This window comes from Anser brachyrhynchus, assembly GCF_964034855.1.
Source record: "Anser brachyrhynchus genome assembly, chromosome: 6".
NCBI lineage: Eukaryota > Metazoa > Chordata > Aves > Anseriformes > Anatidae > Anser > Anser brachyrhynchus.
In genome coordinates, this window is record NC_137700.1 from 34,945,308 (window position 1) to 34,970,017 (window position 24,710).

At 37.6% G+C, this 24,710-nt stretch overlaps 1 long non-coding RNA gene across 1 annotated transcript in view; it reads right to left on the bottom strand.

Annotated features, from left to right (window-relative positions):
- Window positions 1–20,194, bottom strand: part of LOC308197495 — a 76,997-nt gene extending 56,803 nt beyond the window's left edge. Inside the window, exons 1-2 of the long non-coding RNA XR_013952986.1 lie at window positions 14,703–20,194; window positions 12,959–13,071 (exon numbers count right to left, since the gene is read on the bottom strand). This is a non-coding gene — a long non-coding RNA (uncharacterized lncRNA). The remainder of the gene's footprint in view (window positions 1–12,958; window positions 13,072–14,702) is intronic.
- Window positions 20,195–24,710: the final 4,516 nt, after the last annotated feature.

Below are 24,710 nucleotides of genomic sequence, written 5' to 3' on the forward strand. Positions count from 1 at the left end.
CATGAGAAGGAAAGGCCGCCCTTGAGTCAACTTGCACTTAAGGCAGAATTCCTCCAAGAAGACCTCCAAGAAGCTATTTGCCTTTGTTTGGTATCAGAGCCAAAAAGGGATTAAAAAAAGCTTTTAATCACTGTAAGAATACCATTTAACCTGACTAGTTTCTGGGTTCATTTCTTTAGCAATGATTAACTAACCTGATTACTGCTTGATTTTAACAATCTTTGATACTATAACTTTTGCAGATTGTTGTCTACAGCCTCTGTGTCTGTTACAACCTTGCTGAAAGAGAAAGTTTGAAAAGGAGTCTTAAATGCAAAACCTCGGAACTAATTTTGTATGAATACCCACATTCAGGTTTTGTTATTATCTTCTGAATGTGCGTATTTTGACAAGTTCTATGCATTATCCTTTGAGGCACAGAGAGAATGACTGTGCAAACTTAAACCAAGTAAATGAAGTCAATGTTTCGTAACTGGACCATCTAAAGAGGAAAGGAAGTGGAGAATGCTTCCTGAAGAAGTTTGGGCCTTTTTTCTAGTGATGTTACTTATATAATGATATCTCCTACATCTCTTTTGCCAGGCAATTTGTTCAGATGTTAGATTTATAACATTTTGGCCAGCTACTTTGGAACCCAAAAGCTGATTAAAATCAATCCGCTGTTGAATTCAGAAAGAATCACAGGTAAAACTTGAACTGGTTAATGTGAAATCAGATGTAACAAAAATGTTAGAGCACACAAACTTGTAGTCCAATACCATTAGGAGTCAGGGCCAGAGGATTTTTCTGAAGCCATATGGTATCTGCCATGAGACTGTGAAGAATTATTGTTCCTAGTCATATAGCTGTCTGAAGCATGGCAGATGGAGGGAACAGTACACATGCCAGCACATCTAATTAGCTCAGACACTCTTAATTTCTTTTTTTCCCTCTTTTAAATGCCACTTTTTCAAAGTCTCATCCAACATCCACAGAAGTGAAGGGGAGATTTTCTATCAACTCCAGTAAATGCTGACCACAAACCCACAGCAGTAAAAATATTTGGCTGCTTAGTTGCAGACTTTTTTCACAGGACATAGGCAAGAAAAAGAAGTGGATCAAAAGCACGTTCATGGCTTATCTATGGGACTATAATGAAGCGGATAATGAAGTGGACATTTTCAGCTGGGTACAGGCTGGGAATGCTCTTGGGTGTTATTCCAGTGATATATTATTACATCTAGACTGGAGACTGATTTCCTTTTTCATTCAACACCCCAGCACCCCCCCCCCCCCCCACCCCACCCCGGTAAAGAGCTGCTGTGTCTCCTGTGTTGTTTTGTCCCTTCTCCGTTCTGTGCCACTGCACACTGACCTACTACTGCAAGGTGCCAGCTTGTGCCAGGATTCTTGCTCCCTGCAGATGGAAGCCCTTGCTGTGATGATTCACAGCACAGAAAAGGGATGCTGGCTCAGCAAGCTGCAGAGGTCATTCTCTTCTGCTTTAGGAAGGAGAGGGCAGAATGGTAGGAAAACTCTGTCCTGGATCAGCAATAACCTTGTTATCTGTTCCATGTTAACTGTACCAGATCATGCTGGACTGGGAAGGGATCCTCCATTCCCTTTATTCCTCTGTTGAGGGCACCTAACTGAGAGCTGCCAGGACAGCCTTCACACAGCCCCAGTGTAACCAGTCGTGTTCAGCTCTGACAGTCTACACCCACAACTAGCCTAAGCTAATGAATTGATGAGGGTTAGTGACCAACCGATATCTTGTGCCTGGATAATACATTTCCTGCTCAGCAGCCCCATGCTCATTTGAGAAGCAGAAGCTCCACCTCCACCTCTTACATATAGAGGTACAACTATGTGGGCGATTACATGTCTCAGATGCAATTGTAGACACAGGATGTTTGCAGCAGGACTGGTAACAGTCCTAAACATTGTCATTCAGCTTCAGGGAAAGTCTCACATTAGATTCATCTCAGAGATGTTTAAATTAAAATCAGGTCCTGTGAATGTGAGTCAGATGGTTCTAGAGCAGTCTTTTCTCTGTCATGTGCTTGGACATAACTATGCGTTGGAAACAGAAGAAATGTTTCCAGAAAAGCAGCCTATTCACGTTCTACCTCTCTCCTGCAGTCAGATGTCTGTTCAAGTGTCTCAACACTGATTTGCTATGCTAAGCAAGACCAAGAGTATACATGCTCTGAACCTATCTTTCACTTGGAGAAAGACAGATGCAGCCAAGCACTGGAAATGCAGTTTCTACAAGCGAAGACAAAAAAACCCCACACCCCCACACGGTTAAAACTTTATAAAGAGCAGAGGACTCAGATGTACATAGCTGCTTATTCCTGTGATGGGCATACAACTGAATTTATAAAGGTTTAACAATTCCTACACAAGAGTATTATCAGGAGCTTTATTGTCTGGGTAGCTATGTCACCTTTTTTCAAGCAAAAAAGATCTTTGCCTTTAGGGACACTGTTCCCATACTCTTCCAAAAACAGACATCCACACAGTATCAGGTTGGTGATGGTGATGAAGGTTTTTCTCATTCTTCCCCTGGCCCATTGGCTCTAGCTCAATAGCTTTCCTTTCAGAACTACTACTACCAAATGGATAATTAGACCTTTAAACCCTCTTAGACTCTGGCAATATTTAGATTACAGTCTATGCTTTTGACTTAATGGACAGGAAATTTCTTACCCTCCAAGTGTCTTTGGACTGAGATGCTAGTGCATAACAATGTGTAAAGATTTGAGCACATTATCAAGGCAAGGGTGTTATTCTTCCTCCGACTGCTGTATTCTTGGAGGACACAGTTTTTAATAAAATTCTTTATAGCAACTCTTACAAGGCATTTTCTAAACCTTTTTAAACCAAGCCCCCAAAAAATCAGGCTTACTGCTATATGGGCTATGTAGGATAATTTTGTATTCTGATGTGGTCCATGAATAACCCAAGTTAAAGCTAAAAGACCCTTTCATTCCTTCTTTATATAAACTGCATACAGCTAGTGGGACAAAAGTACCAGAACCACCCAGAAAACTTCCAAAAGCACTATAGTCAAGAGATAGAACTTAATTTTCTTTTTTTACTTGGTATTCAGAATTTTGTATAGCTTGATTTTTTTTTTAAAGATTTTGTATGAAATAAAAAAAAACACACTTGGGAAATTAAGTTGTCTTGCTGGTTTTGCTTGACAGCTTCCTTCCATAACTTTAACTACATTCATAATCCACTCAGAATATGGTAAAATCTGAGAAAATTCAGTCAGGGAAGCATTAGAGTAAGTGGAATGAGACACTTTGCTATTTAGCCTTATATATTGGCTGCAGGAATTGTTTTTGCTTCCAGAGAAAGAAACTCTACTTAGCATGTTAGATCTTCAATTATTGAATGTAATGATTCAGAAGGAAATGTTGTTCTTTTCTGCCCCTGGAGAAAAGAAGCTTATGACTTCAAGAACAATGGTAAATACCCCAAAGCTTGGATTCTGGATAGCAGTATTAAATCTGCAGCTTTGCAAGTCAGTACAGAATTTCCACTTGTTTAGCAAACCTCAGAATTTTGTGTCTTTAGATGTTAAAGGATTGACAAAGTCACCCCAGAAAGAAAGGAATAAGGGTATTGAAGGACAGAAGCATCTCACTAAAGAACTGAGAAGACACTTTTCCTTTGTTTCCCTGTTTGAAGATTGTCTAGGTCAGGTATCACACACACACACAAATAATAAACCAAAGATTATTTTTAAAGTGGTTGATTCAGGTGGGATGTAGAATTCAGAGGAATTTTGTCAGTCATGGAGTCCCCTGCATTCATTGCAGCTGTGTATTAGATCAGACCCTGACACATGTGGGTCTGCAGAGAACACCATGTGCTACCAGCCTCCAAGCTACAATGCTGTGGTCCACCTAACCTTTTGAAAAATCCTGGAGCATTATGAAACTGTGGAGCAGATGGAGCAAGATCAATTTCTTAGCAAACTAAAAAGTACCTGCACTTTTGAGGTTGAATTCATCAGCACTTACTTTAAAATTTATGGTTCATTTTCACTGAAATAAGTAGACAGCAGAAAACTTTCTGAATATGTCACATACAAGACAAACAGCTCTGCCTGGAAAAAAATGACTATTAGAAAAAACAGAAGAGACTCATTGTATTATTGACTGCATATTGTGCATTATCAAAAATTGAACCATGCATACTTGGTAACTTCCTTTAACCAATTTTCTTCATTTTGAACTTCAAGAGGATGTTTAGAATTTGTTATATATACAGATCACCCTTGTTTTTCTGATATGCTACCAGCTCACTGAGTAACATAATGAAGCTGATAAAGCAATGAAACTGTTGAAGATATGTTTAATATCAAAAGGCAGAAACAGTATTTTATTGTCAGAGAGTTTCTTGGAAGCCAGCAAAGGAAATAAATTATCCATTGGTTAGGAAGAGTTCAGATCTTAAAGATATTTCTTAAGCATCAGCACCAGGAATATCACTCAATTCCTTTGGCAGCAAAGCAGTAATATCTCATTCACGGAAAAATGAATTATGGAGGTGATCAATGCAATGCAGCCCAGAAGTGGCTGGAGACCAGAACATCAAGTTCTATGTACAGAGCAGAAATGAGGTCACTGGTGCTCAACAGTGGGCCACGGGGTGACCTTTTAATTATTTTATTCAGAGAAAATAATAAATTTACTTCATATCAGTGATGTTAGATATTTTCCATGCTACCTTGAAAAGACTGGTTTATATGCATGAAACTTTTTGCTAAATCAACAAATAAACAGCATCTGACTGCTACAGAGTTGATGGAAATCTGTAAATCACAGCAGCAGCCAGGATAACAGTTGATTTGATGAAAGATGACATCTGTGCTGAGGAAGGACATATTTCAAGAAGCCACCTTCTCAGGAGAGGCTCTGGAACAACACAAAAACAGATGAAGTGCATGTCTCTACTTATCAACCTGAGTGAGTAATGGGGAGCTGTAGTTATAAGAAGTACATTCTGAGAAAGCGCAGAGAGAATTGGAGAAGAGGTCATGGAAACAACACCATGTTCTGATGCCTTCTTGATGGAGTAGGAAAGGGAACTTTGCTGGCAAAGCCTGCCACTCCAGACCTGCACTACCTGAACCACAGTCCACAACTCTTCCAGCACATTGAGCCTAAGCTACAACATCAAGCTTAAAGCCAGAAGCTTCAGTGATAGTAGCCAAGGCATATCAGTATAGTAACTGATATAGACATTCAAACATTCACATCTGACCAGGTAGCTGTATGTGAAGATATGCTGACCTTTGACATGAAAACGTGGCCATAACATATTGGATAGACAGCTACAATAGGGGGCTATTGGCTTAGGTCTGCATCTCTTGAGACAGAGGTGGACGTTCATTTCTCAACACATAGTGCTGCAAAAGTTGTAGCACATGTCCTGACCTGGTTTAAAGAAAAGTTGCAGACTGAACAATTTACATTAGATATGGTTAGAATAAAAATGGTTATGCAGGAATGTTGAGTCTGGATTTGATCAAGCCTGGGGGGAAGACCACAGTTACAGATGATTACTGTGACTCAATCACACACTGAAGGAATACCATTAGATATCTATACTTGTTGGCCTAAAAACTGACAAAGGACTTAAAAGGGGTCTGGATACCATCATGGAAAGCTGAACTAAAAATTACTACTCAGGGTAGAAGTGACCTATCAGATAATAAATTAAAATAATAAGGATATTGTATATCTTTGAAATACACTGAAAATACAAAAGCTAACTTCAACCTTGAAATCCTCAAATTCTTCCCATTTGGCAGGAGAGGAAGTATTTTCTTAATGGTGTGCAGTGTGGTGCAGCACAAGTTGCCTTACAGTACAGGAAATGTTCTCCTACAAAGAAACAGAATTTGAAAGAACAAGGAATGAAGAGGAAAAAAGCAACAACAAAAACTAAAACAAATCCTGAATAGAGTCTTAATTATACATTTTGAATAAGACAGCTCTCTGGCTGTTTTTGTTTTAATGTAATTTTAAAGCAAAGTCCTTCAAGCACTGTAGAAAAAATGTAAACGATAAATCAGAGGGCTCCTTAACTGCTGTAATTCAAAGATTTTGAATTTTCCACTCAGATCACATTTTAGGCTGTGTGAGCATTGGTGATTAACCTCTGCGTGGAAAAATGGAAGGGGCTAAATGAATAATCCCAATTAAATATGACAAAAGCATTTATCAGTCCAACAGTACATCATTTTTCTTTCCTTGGGTGGTACATAGTTGATCTCTGCAGGAGGGAGCCCTCCAGAAAATTAGCTGGGTAGTAGGGTTTCCAAGCCACTTGTTGATTATCATAAAGACTGGTACAACTGCAGAAGAGGGCTTGCCTGCTGTCTAAGCTTAGACTGTGGTGCGTACAACAGTTCTGCTGAAGACTCTCCTGAGGTTCTTGGCTTCCTTAATTTAAAACAGGTAACACATTGGTTCCCTAAATTAAGTATACATATGGAGCACCACAAAGGTCATCCTCCTATAATAACATCCCATTCCCTAGGACAAAGCATGAGGTTGTGGTAAAGTGTTCTGACACTGCTTTGGCAACTGTTAAGAAGAGTGGCAATCTTTTCCTCTTCAAAGTGTTCCCTTGATTTCAGCATTCCACCCCCCGCCCCCCCCCCCCCCCCCCAAAAAAGACAGAAATAAGAAAGTAGGAACAGGTAAATCAAAATAGATAGTCCTATGCATGCAAAGATTAGCTCCAAATGAAGACTCAGATTCCACAAAATCCCTAAGGTTTCACGGTGAAGACGTCCAGTGAGGATTATGGACTAATTTTCAGGACAGAGGACCATAAATCAGTTATAGTGAAGATAAAGTCTCCTGGCACACAAAATAACTGAGAAGCGTTCAGCTCCTTTAAATCCACTTAAATGTCAGCCTTTAAGAAATCTTACAGCAGATGGTAGAACCCCTTGCGTATCTCCAGCTGAGTGTACACATAAATGCTTTCCTGAATGAGGTCCTAAAGGGATTTAACATAGAGGGAAAAACATTGCAGGTAACATGAAACTTTGTAAGCTATGGAAGTTTCACTACAGAGTTCCAGGAAAAGAAAACTAAAGCATCTCTGCTTTAAGCTGTCTCCTCTTACATCTGTACTGAGAGGCTGAGTCATGAGTTCATTGAGCCAGAGCAAAAGTGACCAGTGTAATCAAACAGCCTAATTGGTTTTCATGATAGATAATATTAGCACTTAGAAATTACTGTATTACAGCCTGGATCTTCTGAATGGAGTTTGGTTGTTTTAGAAGGCCTGAATTGGCAGGAAGTTAACAAATGTGAGCAGCTGCAGATGCCAAACAAGCTCTCCAGATCACAATGACTCCAGAGAGCATGGGCATCATCTCAAACTGACTTCAGATCATCTGAGACCCACAGAGGAACTGTGGGAGTTGTGCATTTTTAACTCTTCCTTTAAGGAGAATCTGAGGTGGTCCTCAAGCAAGTCACATTTATGGTCTGAGCAGAAGTGGCTCATTCTGATTCTGCTTGTAGAAGATTCAGAAAAAGCCCCCTTTTTTTTTTGCAGGATGCTCCACTGTGTGACCACGCGTAAGCATTCAGGGGTAGACCTAAATGCTCTCCTTCCCTGCCCCACTCCCAAAGTTGAATGATAATGGAACTTCCCCATCTTTCCTCTTGGCCTTTACTGCATTTAAACTAACTACTGTTAGTTTAAATTAGTTAGTACTGTTACTGTTCTAATTTAAAAATAACTTTTCAATTTTTTTTTATCCAAGTAACAGATAGTAAGTACTGACAATTTTTATTACTTTTCTGTACTGAAGGAAACCTACTGAAATTGGCATGTTCCCATTGAACATTTTTTTGGGAAATCTGTACTTTCATGCAAATTTTCTCTACAGACTCTCCAGCTTAAAAGCCCAGTAGTCTTTATAGAACTTAAAAAGTGAATAGCTAATTATTTTTATGATTTTTAACATTGCTGCTCTCTTCACTTATTTTCCTTCTGCAATCTGAGCTAGAAATGGGATGAGAAGTTTTTCTATGTGTTTCCTACCTGAACATAGTCAGGAGTCTATTAAGGAAGAGACAAAACACAAAGTGTTTCATATTGGCCAATCCCTATTAAAAACTGAAGTTGGTTATACCTTATTAGACATTCAGTCCAATGTGGCTTATTCCATAATCATGTTGAAAATAGACATCCTGGCAGGATTTTTAGGATGTGTTGCTTTACACCAGCAAAATACTTTTCATGTTGAAAGGCTACACAGTTGTACTAAATAGTCACCACTGTCTTGGCCTTACAGTAAACGCATCTAATTAAAAAAATGGCCTAAAGATAAGTACTCTAGCATTAAATAAACATGGGTCTAAAGAGCTCATCTTTCCAGCTGAAAAAATTTGAGACAGTTCTGAAGTGTGCAGTTTGCACCTTTCACCTACAAGACTGTTTTAAGGTAAAATTCTCCATCAGGCCTACGGAGGAGAATTTAGATATCTAAAGTCACCCATATTCCAGGTATCTACTCATGCAGAGTAGATGGATGAAAAGGATGATCATAAAGAAGCTTAATGAACATAATGCAGATCTCCATATACTCAATACACTGTAGCAAAGAAGAAAGGAGTAATCCCTCTTCAAAACCCTTGGTGAAGCTTCCAATCTTGGAATCTTAGCAAGCTACATGAGCATCAAACAGTAGTGCTACAGAAACATCTGATCCTGTTTGACAACAAGAATTATGCTAGATGAGCTCTTGAGACCAATTCTAGTCCTGCTTTTCTGATTGTCTGGTTGAGAGGATCAGGATGTAAGTTACCTCAGAATGAAATTCAAATAACTTGTGTTCAACACATCCCTCCTGGGAACAAAAAGCCAAATGGACTCTTGACATTTGCAGCTTGCTATACAGATCTCTTCCTGTGTAATTACAATGAAAAGTTATTTGTATGAATTGAATTTCTTTCTAGTTTAAATCTTGTGTTCATATGCAGGGAATTTTGGGTTGATCTTAATATTTTAGATAGCAAAAATAAAATACTTGTGACTTTGTTCCTTTTTTTTTTTTTAAAAGGATCTGTTCTTAAATGACACAATGACATTGTTGCCATGTTCCTCTTATGCATTTCACCTCTACAAGTTGTCTCAAGGGCACTAGGGCAGACTCAAATCTGAGCACAGAAGTGATGTTTACGGCTACACACAGATTAAAGCTAAATGTCAAAGTAGAGAAGGAAGCATGCTAAAGGGTAAGTATTAAAAAGCAATAGAAAAAATTGCTTGGAGCAGGTTTCATTGAAATTCCTTTTGTGCTGAAATACAGACTTCTGACCTTTGCTCCAGGAAAAAAAAAATTAAAAAAAAATCAAACACTTAAGGAAAAAAAGATTTCTCAATTTTATCATAGCCACTAAATTCTCATCTCTTATAAAAGCTAGCTGAATGTTCTTCCCACTCAGAGCTACTAGTAAATGCAGCAGGTAAGAAATTTTCGTGTTTCACAAAATATCAGTAAAAAATAGTTTTTATTCCAGACTACAATGGTTTAAGAAAAGCAAAGGTTCATTTATTTTGTAGCATGGAAGAAAGCAAAGGAACACAGAAATAAATAGATAAGCAAATTGTGTAAAAAGATGGGCAGGAGGTGGAGCAAGAGAGGGATGCAGACAGAAGTAGAGGAAGTCCTGCTCAGACAACCAAACCATAACCAGAATGTGAAAATCTGTATGAGTGAAAACAAGGATTTCAATGACTTCTCAGAATTATGTATTTAACAACGCTTGGGCAGCTCATTATAGTCAAAAAAAATCCCATTATAATTCTCCTGTTAAAGGCAATTCAGAAACTTTTCTAGCTTTAAGTAAGGGGTCTTTGCTGGAATTCTTAAAGATCCTATGCCAGCACAGTGAGCAAAGAACTTATGTTAATGTCTTATTTTTCCTATCTGGAAAACAATCAATGATTTTTCTTTTATCTTGAATATTCTGACAAATGTACAATACATAGGCATTCTTTCCTTCACTGTAGTTAACTTGAACAGTAGGAAATTCAGAATTTCTTGCTTTTGAACCTTTAAGGCATCTTTCATCTTTTCACTGCAAACACAAGGACTAGGAATTTGTTTTCCCTAGAAGAAAGATTGTATAATCATGAAGCTTTTATGGTTGGGACTTTAAAAAGAAGCCCAAAATTTCTTTGACAGTAATAAACACAGCAAGACTGCTGTGGTTTTTTTTTTTCCCAGTACATGTTATGCAAATTCAACTTACTCTAAAGCTTGAAGTTGCGTTAGAGAAGAACTACTATGAAGCCATCCAATTCAGCTCCACAGTTTTGCTATGACTGATCCTAAACCTCTGCTTCTCTTTCCATCTCCCCATCACTCAAAAATATCCTGTATAAAGAGCTAAGCTTTCAGTACAGAAGTGGTGTTTTGAATCAAGAAATTAAAAAAACTCTGCAACAGAAAAACACTTGTACTGCTGCTTCCACAGCCTTTCAGAACCAAAGAGATGTTTCCATTCTATTTGAACACTGCCCGCTGAACACAGAGCTAGAGAGAAGACTCCCTAGATCTTGTAAAGACCCGAAGTTATCACCTCATAAAAAGGACTTACCAAGGCTATGCTGTGAAAAACATGAAGAGCATTAGTTGTTTTAACTACCTCAAGGCAAAGGAAGAAGTATTCCAAAGTTACTTCCAGCAGAATGTAGCTGTACAGATAGACAGCTTCTGTAAGTTAAAGAAGCTAACCCTGAAAATAATTGATTTAAGTCAAGAAACCTCACCTTTAATTACTGAAAAGGTAATGGATCATGTTATTTGACCCATTCTATACCACAAATCTTCCATATGAGCTGGACTATCCAAAATAACCTCAAGATACAGGGGGCATGGGCAGATAGTCTGATTAGCAGCTTTCAGAGAAATAACATAGCTGGGTGATTTATAGCTTTCCTCACCAGAAACTGTAGCAGCAGTAAAATTTGTAGATATTTTCTGGTAAATGAACTGTTTCAATTGAAAAATTAATTCAGTGCTCCTCAGAATACTCAGTGAATTATAAAGCCATATCATTAAACACTCCAGCCACATTTAATGACAATATAAAAAGTTTTCTGAAAAACATACTGCTGCAGTCAATGGAGAGAAATGGACATTTCTAGGCAATGTTACATTTTATATCAAGCTAGCAGAAATTTAAAGTGATCATTTGCAGGTGCCCACCTATTTTCATCCAGACTTCAGACAGAAACAAGATGACCAGTTACAACCTGCTTTCTAAACACAAGAACCAAGTTAAGTCTCAAGTTATGTTCTGTTCCTGACCCACCTATTATTCCTGCCATACCTTTTAGGTGATTTATTGTCAACAAATTTTGTCATTGATGCCTGAAATCAATAGTGTTTCCTCCAATAAATCACAAAGTAAAAGCAACACATTGCCTGACTACATTCATGTTTCATTTCTGCACACCACACTTCTTTTGAAATGTTTTGAAAAACCAGAGGTTATAGCACCGAACTCTTCCAGGTAACAGGCTACAAATGGAGTGAAAAAAAAAAACAGCAGAAACCATCCAAGTCTACAACAGACTAATTGAGACTATTCAGAATCATTTGTAAAAATACAGAAAGAATAGGTCAGCAATGCAGTAATGTATAGGCTGACTATTAAAACTATAACATGAGAGGATACTTTGGATTTGTTGTGTGATTTGCAAATCAAACATTGCAATGAGAAATGACAGAAAATTTAATGTTGATAACTTAGCAGTAAGGACAATACTTGTCCAGGATTTATAAAACTCAAGTTCATATTCTTGGTCTGAATCATGGGCTTTGAATTCAATTTCTTAAACAAATACTCTAATCCTGAGTATTTCTGTAACATCTCTCCTGTTTCAGTGAGAAATTTCATCTTGGGTCAGGTTGGTAAAAGACATTTTTCTACAAAAGACTCTAGTACATCAAGACATCCCTAACCAATTCCATCCCTAATGGCATCTCTGACCTTTTGTGTCAATTGACTGGCTCCATTTTGACTCTTTAGCTATATAAGAGGTCTTTAGGATTCAACTAGGTCAACCAGCTCAGAGTTCCCCATGGGAAGAGGAAACTTAAAATAGTACAAAGTCATGCCGGCAAAATTAATCACCAGTCCCTCCATGGCTATTGCCCGCAAGAGCACTAGTTGTATTTTCAGTGGGAAGGACATTTTTCTGTTGATCTCTAGAGTTAGCTCATTTCATGTACAGTAACAAAAGGTAGCAATTGATGCTCATCACAGCAGTAGAGCAAATAATATGATCTTATCACCAAGTAGACAAGAATTCACAGTTAACGTAATCACTTTTCACACAACACAAATTATTAGATTTGTGAAAAGACAGCTTGAATAACTTAAAAGCCTTCTGTGGGATACAACAATGAATTTACAGCATAGCTACCGCTTTCACCAGTTCTCTTTTACTGATTCAGAATAAAAATACAAACAGACCTAGAGTTCTTCAAATCCACTTTAATGCATCCTTAATGCAGCATCTAATACAAAATGCAAGATTGTGTACCTGGGTGCAAGATCAAATTGTCAATCATCACGTATTTCTACAAGGAAAAAATGCCAGGAAAAGCTTGCAATTTGGGTCTTAAAAGTTCTAGAAAAACTTTTTAAAAAGTAATTTGTCATCATTGCCCACCACTTTTCCTCCCAGCCTGATTATTTAACACTTTCTTCAAAATGAGTCTTAGAACAAAACAAGCACTCCGTTACTCTTACATTAAGCAGCAGAAAAACACTACCTCACCCATTTCTAGCTCCCAAAAATGGGATATTCCAGACAGACAACTGTATTAGCCAGAAAAAAAAATAATAAAAAAAATTGTAAACTACTTCTAAAGTCAGATGTTTGAAGACAGGACCCACCATTCTAGAGTTACCTTTGCTGTTCTGATTGAACACATGGATTTGCTCAAGCCTAGATATGTTTCTTGGTATGGAAGGTCCCATGGTCTTCACCAGACGAACCACAGTGACTTTCAGCACTCCACAACTAAGACAAAAATGTGAAACCATGAGTTCAGATAATGCAATATTCTGGCCTTCCCATGAATTTTTAGCAGTTCAGGTGACAACTTCAAAAGCATTGAAAATAAAGACAGAACTCCTATTTCAGAAGAGGAACCACTTTGTCTTTATCTGACCCTGCTATGAAAACATTAGTTTGTCTGGAAAGGCTTATTTAAACATAAATTTCACGTTCATGTGGTTTACTCATGTGTTTCCCTTATGCTATCCCTGGAATTCACTCTCACTTTGCTTCATGCACACCACAAAATGCAGAACTAGTTGAAGATGTACACCACCTTGATCTAGAAACCAATGATCCAGTCATACTTCTTATTCCCATTTACTGCAGGTTTTATTTTTCTCAAAATTTTCAAGAGATTAAGGGCCTTTGTCATCATCTTTTGAAATGAGACTGAGCATGAAAAGTCAAGCCTAATCAGTAAAGTGACTTAATTATTGAAGAATAACTTATCTTCAGCTTCTCAGGTTATACATAAGCAGGCCACTCTGTGATCAAAACAATCCAAGAGAAGTCTGATGTTTCATGAGTAGACAAAGACAGTAATAGAGGGTCCACTTTTATTCTGTGGATCTTATCTAAACAGTAATCTCATTTCATACACTCACTGCTCTGACTTCTCCCTTGTCATACATGGGCATAAGCATTAAAGGAATTTTTGCCTGTTTATTTCAAATAATCTTTCATTCCAAATGGTGGTGCCAGAAGTCAAGGCTGAAGCACAGCACCACTGTTATTCCTAAACTTACCAGTTCTTCATAAATGGTTTGAAACAAAGTTGTGTTTATATATCCTGTATCAGTTTAAAGGGTGATGTACCAAGATATTTGACTTTCTTTTTTATGGATTTAGTAACAAAACTCGTCTAAAAATAATATCTCCTATGAGATTTAAATTATTAAACCATTTTTAATCAGTAAAATATTTTGCTTCTTGCATTGCATAAAATGATGGGAAAATAAAAATGTCTCTAACATCTTGCCAAGGTTTTAATTACAAAGTTTTAGCACTGGAGTTCTTCACTCTTGTGCTAGATTTAGTGAGTGGCTATGTATGCTTCCTTTCCCAAGCCCTGTTCCGCTATGTAATGTACAGATGGAAAACACTGCCCTGTGGTTTCTTCTTGCTGAATTGATGCCAGTAGTCAAAAACTATGGGAGAATTTGTGCTGATTTCTGAAAGAAAGTACCTAAACAGACACAAATCCCAGCATCAAACACTAGTTACATTTCCAAATCTAAACATTTGTTAGGAAATACTGAAATGAAGATTATCTCCAAGATGTTGATTAAGGCTCTAGTATGCACTAAACAGTATATGCCGGTTATAGTCTTTGAATGCAGAGTTTCATTGTCAGGCAATGTACAATTCAATCACTCATTACTGATGTTTAAAGTACATACTACCCATTTAACCACAGAAAAATGGTAATAATCCATATGCTTCTTTAAACTATCACATTTATTTCACTGTCACTGCAAAGATACAAGCTCAGATCTTTTCAAGACCATCAAGTTTGTCATTGAAAATTCTGAGAGAAGTTTCTATTAAACAATACAGTTTACAGGCTGCTACAGGAACTCTACAGCATTTACCTTCTCTTGATGAGCCAGGCATTAATATTGTAACTCAAGATGCTCATTAATAAGAAATTAATTCCTAGGTATTCTCTGTAAACCAGCACATAGCAGCTAAATACAACTGCTGAACCACCCAAACAAGATTAACTCTGCATGAGGCCTTTTATATTGATTTGAATTCTGTGCAGCTGGTGTCATGTAGCAAGAGTTTGATTTGGGAGTAAATTCACCTGCAGAATTTGGGGAGGAAATTCATCTGTAGCAGAAACACATAGTTTGTGTAAGAGAAAATAATTCTTCAGCACCATTTTGACTAGTTCAACAATTTTTTTTTTTTGGAAAAAAAGAAAGAAAAATATAAAATTGAAAGAAGGCAAACAGGGGTTACATTCATAGTTTTTTAAAAAAGAACAATTAACACAGCCTGCTCAGCTGCAATGTACAGTGATAGAAAAAATCTAAAGGAGGTGATGACAATGTTACAATAAAGTATCTGAGCTAAACTCTGCCTTTAGGTTCAGCTGTATGGAAGACCTACTATTCTGTACTATTAAATCTGTAGAACAGGAGCTTGCTTTTCTTACTTCATCCTATCTAAATTCAAATAATTCAAAAGATCTGGACAGCCTCAGTAGAGAGCTCTCTAATATTACTAAGTCAAAATAAAATGCTCTTTTGGCTCATTTTCAAAGCAGCAATGGGAATTCACATTTCAAAACTGTTGGTGAATGTCCTTGTAATTCCAAGGCATGGGAGTCCACCATCAATCCAAGAATGTCTTGCAAAGCCCACAGATGTTCTTCAAATGTTTGGTGTGTGATGGCAATATATGAGGAAACTGAACTTTACTCAAACATTTTAATGAGAAACAGGTTCTCTGAACAGAAGCAAAAGCTTCTGAATAAGGAAGGAATATTGCAAAAGGGCACTGTACTGAGTACTCCGCTCAGTACTAGGCCAGTGTCCATAACTGAATGTAAACAAAAGTGATGGTAACAGGTACCACGACCACAGATCATTTTCTTTAATATACTTGATGCTTCATAATATTCTAGGTATAACACAGGAAAAAATAAAAAATAAAAATGCAGAAACAGACCTGTTTATACCTTCTGTTCTGAAAGCAGTGGAAAGTTTCAGAGCTGTATCAAAAATCTTTATCCATCCTTAGTTTAGATTGAGTCAAGTTTATCTCCTTATTACTAAAATTCAAGAAGTTAAAAAAATATATTGAATGACCAAGCATGTGTTTTCACTTATCCTCCTTCCTGAAAAGGAAGTTGGTTAGATGATCTTTTGGGGTGAAATAAATAGAAAGTACATTTTGAACATACAGCTCTTCCTGTGAATTCTTTATGGGAAATTGATTTTTTTTCCATACAGAAGCTGCTTACAAAGTAAAGGTCTTGTTTATACATTGTAAAATATTCATGCAAACATAATAATCTCAGTCATATTTTCAAACTCTGATCCATTTATGATGTGGGAAAAAAAAGTGTGTGAAAGGTTTTGATTTGTGTTAGAATCCCCTTAATTCCCAGAGCATTGCTCTGTTTCTTTTGTATTCACCCTGCTTTAAATTGCATGAGTAGCAGATTTCTATTATTTTTACATGACATGAACACTAATGTTGATTTCTAACCACTATTCTATTATGCATATATTGTACATTAACAATTCCATGATTCTAATTCAATATTCTGTGATCTGTAATTGTCCTCTGAGCCTGATACAACTCCCACTGAAGAAAGTGCAAAAAAATGGTCTACTTCCCTTCCCCCCTCAGTGGAATTTGAATCAGCCTTCCCTAAACCAATTTAGGCATACATTCCACTATCTTTATGAACCAGTGTATGATCAGCAATTATAAGACTTTGTATTATATTTATCAGATATATACTATTGGAAGTTTACCACTAAAATTCTTGGTTGGTAGCATCAAAAAAAAAAACACAAAAAAACCCTCTTTTCATAAACTAAGAAAGTGGGCAGATGAAATACCCTTATATACAGTCATCTCTCAGTACAACTGAATATCTAGGAGGACTCAGGGACCTCAGATATCATAAATCCTTTGGTTTAATTGTTAATTGTTAGTACTACCTAGAAGATACTGGGTGTCAGGGTACTGCCCCAGAGACAGAGAAAAATGAAGATAACCTGGATAACCAAGGTAGGAGACAGTTAAGTCAAAAACATACTGTGTTCATGGCTACAGCAAAGACTGCTTTAACAAAGAGATTTTGATATTCTTTTACTGCTTTTGTAACATAAAGCTTTTTGATTTTCCTCACATATTCCTCTTGCTTTAGGCCTGCTCTTTTTCAGCATCTTCTTAAATGCAGAAATTGAGTCTGAAATAGTCTATAAATCATGTAATTGAGAAAACAACACTTATAAAAAGAATTATGGCAAAATCAAATTTTTTTTTTTTTTTGGTAATATCTGGTGTCAATGCCCAGGATAGAGAGCATTCAGAGTTCCCCAGGTGATCCTTACAGTTCAAGAATTATTTGGGAAAAAATTATTATACTAGAAACAGTAAATAAGTATTGGGTACAGTCATTGAAGTGGTTTATGTTTCAACCAATATAGGAAGTCACTAGGGAGAAAGTAATCACAGGGCCAGAATTCAGAATTAAGGAAGGTTTCAGTTCAATGCCACCAGCATAAGTCTGGAAACAACCCATTGTTTCAAGGGAGTGACCCAAAATGACAACAGTTCCTTGAAGGACTATTTGAAGCAGCAAGTGCTACTCAACTGTTCAGGTTTTGAACCAGATTTTTATTTCAGTGGAATTGCTTTGCATTCATCTCACTAAATCTAACCTTTTAGATAACTGTTTTTCATGTTCTTACTACAGGTTGAGACTTTCCTTTGTCCATAATCAAAGATTTTCCTTTTGACTTGAACCCTGGGGTTTGATTTATCTACCAGTTGACAAATATAAGAAAAACATAGATTTCTGTATACCTGCTTTCTTATACATGTGCATCTCTCAGTGAATGTATACTAAGTGAATAGAACGTAGAGTTTATATAGTCTATTCTTGCAATTTTAAATTCTGTCGTTTTTCCTCTTTACAGCAGAAAGATGTTGAGGATGACATTTGGGCTGCTCCTTTTGACTGAACTGGAAAAATAAATGTAGGACGTACATTTTTTGGGAACCCAGCTCCTCTGGTACATTTGGAAGAGATTGGCTAGAATTGTTCAACCGTCATTAAAATGACATTCAGAGTTGTCATGTGAGCCTTGCTTTCCTATGAAACCAGTCTGGAAACAACCTTAATCTCCACAATTGTCATTAACTTGTCTTTCTTTGTGGTCACAGAAAAAAACAAAGAACTGAATGGGCTGGCTGTATCTATCACTTGGTAAAGTTTTCAGAATTCATATAGTTCCTGTACCATAGTGGTTTCCCAGTGACAATTCTTTACACTGATCGAAATATATATATATTTATTTATTAATATCCTAAAAAGAGGTGTTAATAAACTGTGTATGCCCTTCCTGATGTTTTGAACTTTATTTATGTTTTACTGATAATTGTTGGCATACTCCAACCTAACCCAGTGGTGGCACTGTTCTCTCCACTGCTCTCACTGAAATACTGGGAGATTCTTAGAAGTCTGTCGAAAATTGGAGAGCCATGTGTGCCAGGGACCAGCATTAGCAACTTAACAGTGATGTGAGGCACTTCTCTGAAACAGCACTGAGTTGAGTTGGTGCCCTGGGCAATTCTCCCCTCTTCCAGAAAGTTCTGTTCATTCATCAGAAAGAAAATTAAGGGCCAAAAGGTGCCTCCAGTGACTTTTTAGTTGGCTTGTGGTGAATGTTGCACAATTTCATCTTCAGAATGACAATACTGATCACCATGGCACCAGGCACCACTTAGTTTTCATAGGTTATAGACCAGGAGTTACTCTGCTCAGAAATGACAGAGGATTAATGGAGTTGAAAATAACAAAGCTTTGGGTGGGCTGCTGTGGTATTCAGCTGCCATTTTCTCTGAACAATGCATGCAGGAAAACACGGTGAGAAAGCCAAAGCAATCAAAAGTTACACGTGCCACCTCACGCTCCTCTACTGCTGTAGAAGGAATATTGTTTTTCCTTGCTTCCAGCCACCCTATAATGTCAGCTTTCTCTGTCATAACTCTCTGCGTCTAAGAGACAGAAACATCCCTTGTTCACTGAATTCTCTGCATCTGATTATTTTAACGGCTTTGTGTGTATTGCACCAAGTAGCTCATGCAACCATAAAAAAAATGTGGCAACTTTAGTTTTCTCGTCCTGTTCTCTGTGATTGAATTTTCTCCTATTAGCAGGCTGGTAGGAAATAGGGAAACCACTGCTATTGATAAAGAAAGTGAGAGAAAAGAAAACCCTATAACTGGGATTAAAAGAAACTTACAAATTCCAACATGAGGGTGGCACGTGTTGCCTGCACATGTCTTGGGGAATCCTGATATTCTACCACTGAGATATCAAAGGCAATATCAGAGCCCGCTGTACAGACATATCCTGCGTATAAATAAATAATAAAAGTAATACTGTGCAGACACAGGTCTGTATTAAGTGTTTCCCCAAATCTGGGATCATTCAGACCTAGCTCAGACATTGCTTGTGACATTCAGAAAACTCAGATCCAGAATGCCCAGCTCTAACCTGTTTAGACCCCAGGCTTTTCCCTGTCGCTAAGGTACAAGTGTATTTTGCTGCTCTGGTTTCCCTCTCGCACTTTCTTATTTTTTATGCTGTTTATGAAATGACTCCTGCTCATAAAAAAAGTGTGACTGGTTTTGTTTATCCTACTTATTATATGAGAATAATTTGCAGGCTGTCATTTCATTATTAAATTTGAAAACAAAGCAAACACCAGAACACTGTAAGACTAGATGTTCCAAATGAAAGCAAATCCATTCCTACCTTATGTGCTTAAGCAATACGCAGTACAACTGACTGTAGACAAAGCTTCTGTCATCAAATACCATAACTAGTAAATGGTTTATCTTTGTTGTCAGCAAGATCTGCTGTCAAAGTTAGGTCTACCTTGCCTACCTTTCAAAAATTGCTAGGAAATTTATGATTCAGCAATAAATTCTTAATTGCTTCCTCTTTATGTTGATCTGTTTTCCTGGAAATACAATTAATTCTCTATGCTGAGCCTTTAAGAATGAAACAAATTGTAGCCCTTGCTCACTTTGGCAATGCAATCACTTTTAATCAGTGCATAATTAGGATTTAAACAGTATCAACCTGTCCCTGTTGCAAGAAGGTAACTGCGCTTAAACTTCAATTACTCCTAAATTTAAAAATCAATTGCAAATAAAATGTCCTGCTGCTGATGCTAAAGAGATTAGAAAGACCAGAATACATTCACACGAGAAGCTAGTCATGTCAACACAATTGCAACAAGCAGCTGCCATAATGTAGGTAATTCTGCTGTAATGCAATATTAAGGTCTTTATCTAATCAAAGGCTGTGGGCTAAAGCTGTCAAAAATACAAGACGCCTCAAAAGGCAGATTGTTATTGTTTTGTATATGACTTTACCCTGTGCAGGATAAATGAACCATTTTGCTTTAAGAAATTACTTTTATTGTGAACGCTTGAAAATCTATTCTTTTTCCTCAAAACCTATCTATAATGAGGTAGTGCAGTTGAAAAACATCTGTCATTTGGGATGGCTCTAAGGTTTGAAATAACAAGCTCTTTTTGTATAAGTTTATCACAATGTTTTCTGGAGGCATCGGTGCAGAGAGTGGGCCTCCAGCATGCTAAGTACTACACGAAGGCACAGAGAGGTGGTGGTCTTGCAAGGCAGACAACTGGGAGGACCTCTAGGGAAACCTGGGCTTGAACTCAGAACTCTGGGCTTTGGATTTAGATGGTCACCCCTGCTAAGCATGTGGCGAAAGGGCTCACACCCATGCAGCATAAGGGTGAAGAAACAAAGCTATTAAAAGGAGGTGGAGAGAAGTTTGTTCCTTGTGGCACTTCCTCTGAGCAGGATCACAGGAGTACAGAAGTATTCAGTAACAGATCTGGACTGAAAACCTGTACTGCTGTTTGCAAGGAGGGGAGGACCGTGAGACCTTCCAGCCCTAGGCACTAGGATATTTAACAATTTAAAAGTTTATTCTGATCCTTGGATGGAAACTGCTGAAAAAAATATATGCAAATTTCATCAGGACCACTTAGAAGCTGTCACATTTTAAAGACTTCTTCCAGACTATATGAGGATTTGCCTTTCATGTTACCATAACGGAAATTGGTAGTGAGTTAATAACAGCAAAACACAGCTGAACTAAAGTGTACTGAAAGGAGTCATCAAACCCTAAATGTGTGAGCAGTTACCATTCTCCACGCCTGTCCTTTGTGCACTTGCCTTATAAACTACATTAACTCCTTCACAATCTGGTTCCTCTCAAAGTGGTTGTGGGGAAAAACAACAAAAACAAACAACAAAAACATGCAAACAAAACAAAGTATTGAGGTGCTTGGCAAGAAAGTGGTCAGGTATACTATTCTCATCATTCACGTTTAGTATTCTGTAAAGTAGGCAGAGTAGAAACTACTGATAGCAAATATTGCAATGAAAGACATGGAAAACCCCACATGGAGATAACCTGCTTCCTTAGCCATTTAGGGTGGAGGACATGTTTTCTGTCCAAGGTACACCTTTGGCATGTCCTTCACAGTAACCTCTTCATTTTCTTTGGAGACTGAAGGAAAACTGTCACACAGCAGTTTCATCAAGACTATTCAACAGACCAATCCTAATGGCACTATTTTAGTGGGTACAGCCCAGGATATCCCAGTGCTCTGATGTTCCCAAGGGAAAGGCAGGACCTCTGTTCACCTCAATTTTCTTTTTTGCATCTTCCCTTTTATTTATTGACAAGTATACTAACTCCTGTCTTCTTCAACCTTTCACTTTTTTTTTTTTTTTTTTTTTTTTAAACAGCTGTGATATTCTGCCAGGGCTAATAAAGTTCGTTGATTCAGAGAACAAAAAAATGGGGAACATTCTCAGAATACCTCTAAGGGTCATAAGAATAGGGGTGAAATAATCTCATGTTACAAAATATTTTAACGCTTGGACGTATATGCAGGTGGATGTACCACTTCAAGCACTTTTTGGTTTCTTCATCCTTTCTCGGTACTCTTGCACGCAGGATTTAAATGACAACTGTAGGAGTCCTAAGACAGGCTGTACAAAATGCATCTGGGAACAGAGGAAACTTCTCACCCCCACCCTCATCTCCAAACATCCACAGCTGTAACCTGGGCTCTGGCTGACATACACCTTAGTGTCCACAATCAGTTTTTATTCATCTATTACTGAGGCACATCTCCCACTGAGGTTCCATTAACTCTCCACTCAATTCTTTCACTGGAAGTCCTAAAATGAAGCACAGCCTAACATCCTACAGTGTGTGAAAGTGAAATAAGTGAAAAAAAGTTGTTTCCTTTGTTCCTGTGTGACACAAGTGTAAAAAATCCTTATCTCTCCCTGTAGTTTGGTCATTGTAACCTGATCAAGTGCCACTCAGTACCACATCATCTTAGATGATGTGTTAGAAGCTGCAGCCTGTTGGTCCAAAAGCTATCTAGAGGAGACATGATAAACGGACTCAAAATAATTAAGGCCAGGTTTTCAATTTTGCCTTCCCTAACCTTTGTACAATTTCACAATTCTCAAAACTATCAAAGGCAAAAAGAAAAATACAATTTGTCCCTAGAAACCAGACAGGTAAGTTCATATCTACACAACACAGACTCTGGTCTCTGTAAAGATATGTTAATTGCATCCTTGTCCTGTAAAGAAGAGGAATCTTGGCATGTGTTCAGGAGTCTATGGTGTCAATCCTAAGGGCTTGCTGAAGAGGGTCAGTGATACAGCGAGGACAGAATGTACCTGCATCTGTACCCACCACAGGCTGAATAGGAATGCATGTAGAAACATAACCAAACAGCATCCTGAAGCTGGGTTGCAAGAAGCTAACTTGGCTCAATGCCTGTTGTTACTGAGTCATAAGGTTAGGTCACAACAAGAAAGAGCAAATGTTTCATGTTAGCAGAGGTGCAGTTGCAGGTAGGGGAGGAGCAATAGAATTATTTGATCACCCACCAGGCTTCTAACAGCAGAGCATAATGATTTTTAGATTACACACCTGACCAGTTACCACACAGCTTGCTCTCCCTGGGAGCAGTGCCAGACTGGATGTTGTTTTCATGAGGATTCCCATGCTTGGATATATTCCTTCCACGTTGCAGTTGAACAGCTGGTCATTATGCGTTTTGCCATAAGATATTTTTTCTGGCAAGTACAATAAAATGACTTTTTATATCCACTTTGCAATTTGACTTAAACACTCATTTAAAAAAATAATGTCATTACTGAACTTCTTCATGCTATATGATCTGACAGATCCCAGCTCTTAGTGCTAATGTGATCACAAAGCTTCTGCAGGACTGAAAGCCCTTCTTTGTGTTTTTACATTATCCGTCATGGTGGTCTTTAATCAAGCTCAACGACTGTTAGTACTGCTGACATGCAAACAATGGCACAGTTAGGAAATGAGAAATGTTTTCCACCCAGGAATCATGAAATTAGTTCAGCTATTAAGCTGCCTTTGAGTCTCATGGCCACCATCCTCTTGTGTTTGAGTGCCTTCCAAGTTATACCAACACCACAGCTATATTAATAAGAATGACAAAATCTCAGTACTTTTAAAAGAGTCAAAAGGATGGAAAATCCTAATCTTTTTTCCTGTACTTCCCCAAAGTATGTTTTTTTTTTTTTTTTTTAATAATGCTGGCAGTATTCAGAGAGAGAGTTCTGCTGATGTGAAGAACCATTTTGAGAGCTGTATGTATTTGTAGGAAGCACTCAGCTTTGCTTTTTCAGAAAAAAAAAAAAATTCTCAAGAATCCTAGATTATCTGAAGTACCAAAAATCACTAGTCAGGTACACACAGCTATTTATCCCTAATTTTCTGTGTCAGTCAGAAAATGGCTCTGCCAGAAGAACATAGGATGTTTTGTTTATCTTTTAGTACGTTAAGCTTGACCAAAAGAAGCTGAGATTTGAAAAACAGTGGTCAAAACTTTTATCAAATTCAACCATTCTACAGAAATTACAGCAAACATAAACATTTTCCAACTATTCTGATCATTTAATGCAAAATTTCAACCATCTCTTCCTGTAATGGCTTCTGTTGGCTTTGCAGACCAAAGAAATTTTAATCTGCTGAGCAATAAGAACTACTTCCTCACTCTATTCCCTCAACCAAAGCTTGCCATTATCTTAACTTCCAACTTCCTACATTAACATGAGGTTTGACATCACATATTCCTCTCAGAATGATCATCTGTGGCACTGTTCATCTCTAAGATACCAGTTCTCCTGCGTATTCAGGAATTAGTCAAAAACCTTGAGGGTGTACTTTATTTGGGCATTCTGAGGGAATTTTGTTCATAAAGGAAAGTGGGCATAAAAGTGTTGTGATGCAATTTCCATTGAAGCCATTAGATAAGCTTTAATTCACTTCATCAGGTTTTGGGTAAGTTTTTTGCCTAATTCCCTTTTTTCTTCCTGTGGCTCTGACACTCACAATCTAAGCCCATCACACTGAGAACGAGATGTTTGTTTGTTTCACAATGACATTTCTTGATAGTTGAGCTGCTCTTACTGGCTCCCATGTTCAGAACAGTTTGAATTTCCTGGTAACTCTGGAAAAGTGATATTTCTTCTTTCAGTTTCTGAGGGTAGCTCTGGCTGTTTTCTCATTAGGCTCACAGCAAGAAATAAATGAAACAGGTGACTGGTACTGAGATTTCGATTCTGATGGGATCTCTGCTACACAGTGAGCTATAGCTGTAATGTTAAGTATGTGCGCTTAGGTGAGAAAGGTATGAAATAAGTTGAGTATCAAAACTCAACTGACTTCACTGGTGAAAGACATGACTCAGTTATGGCCCTATATAAAGCAAGAAGGTACATATTTTAGTAG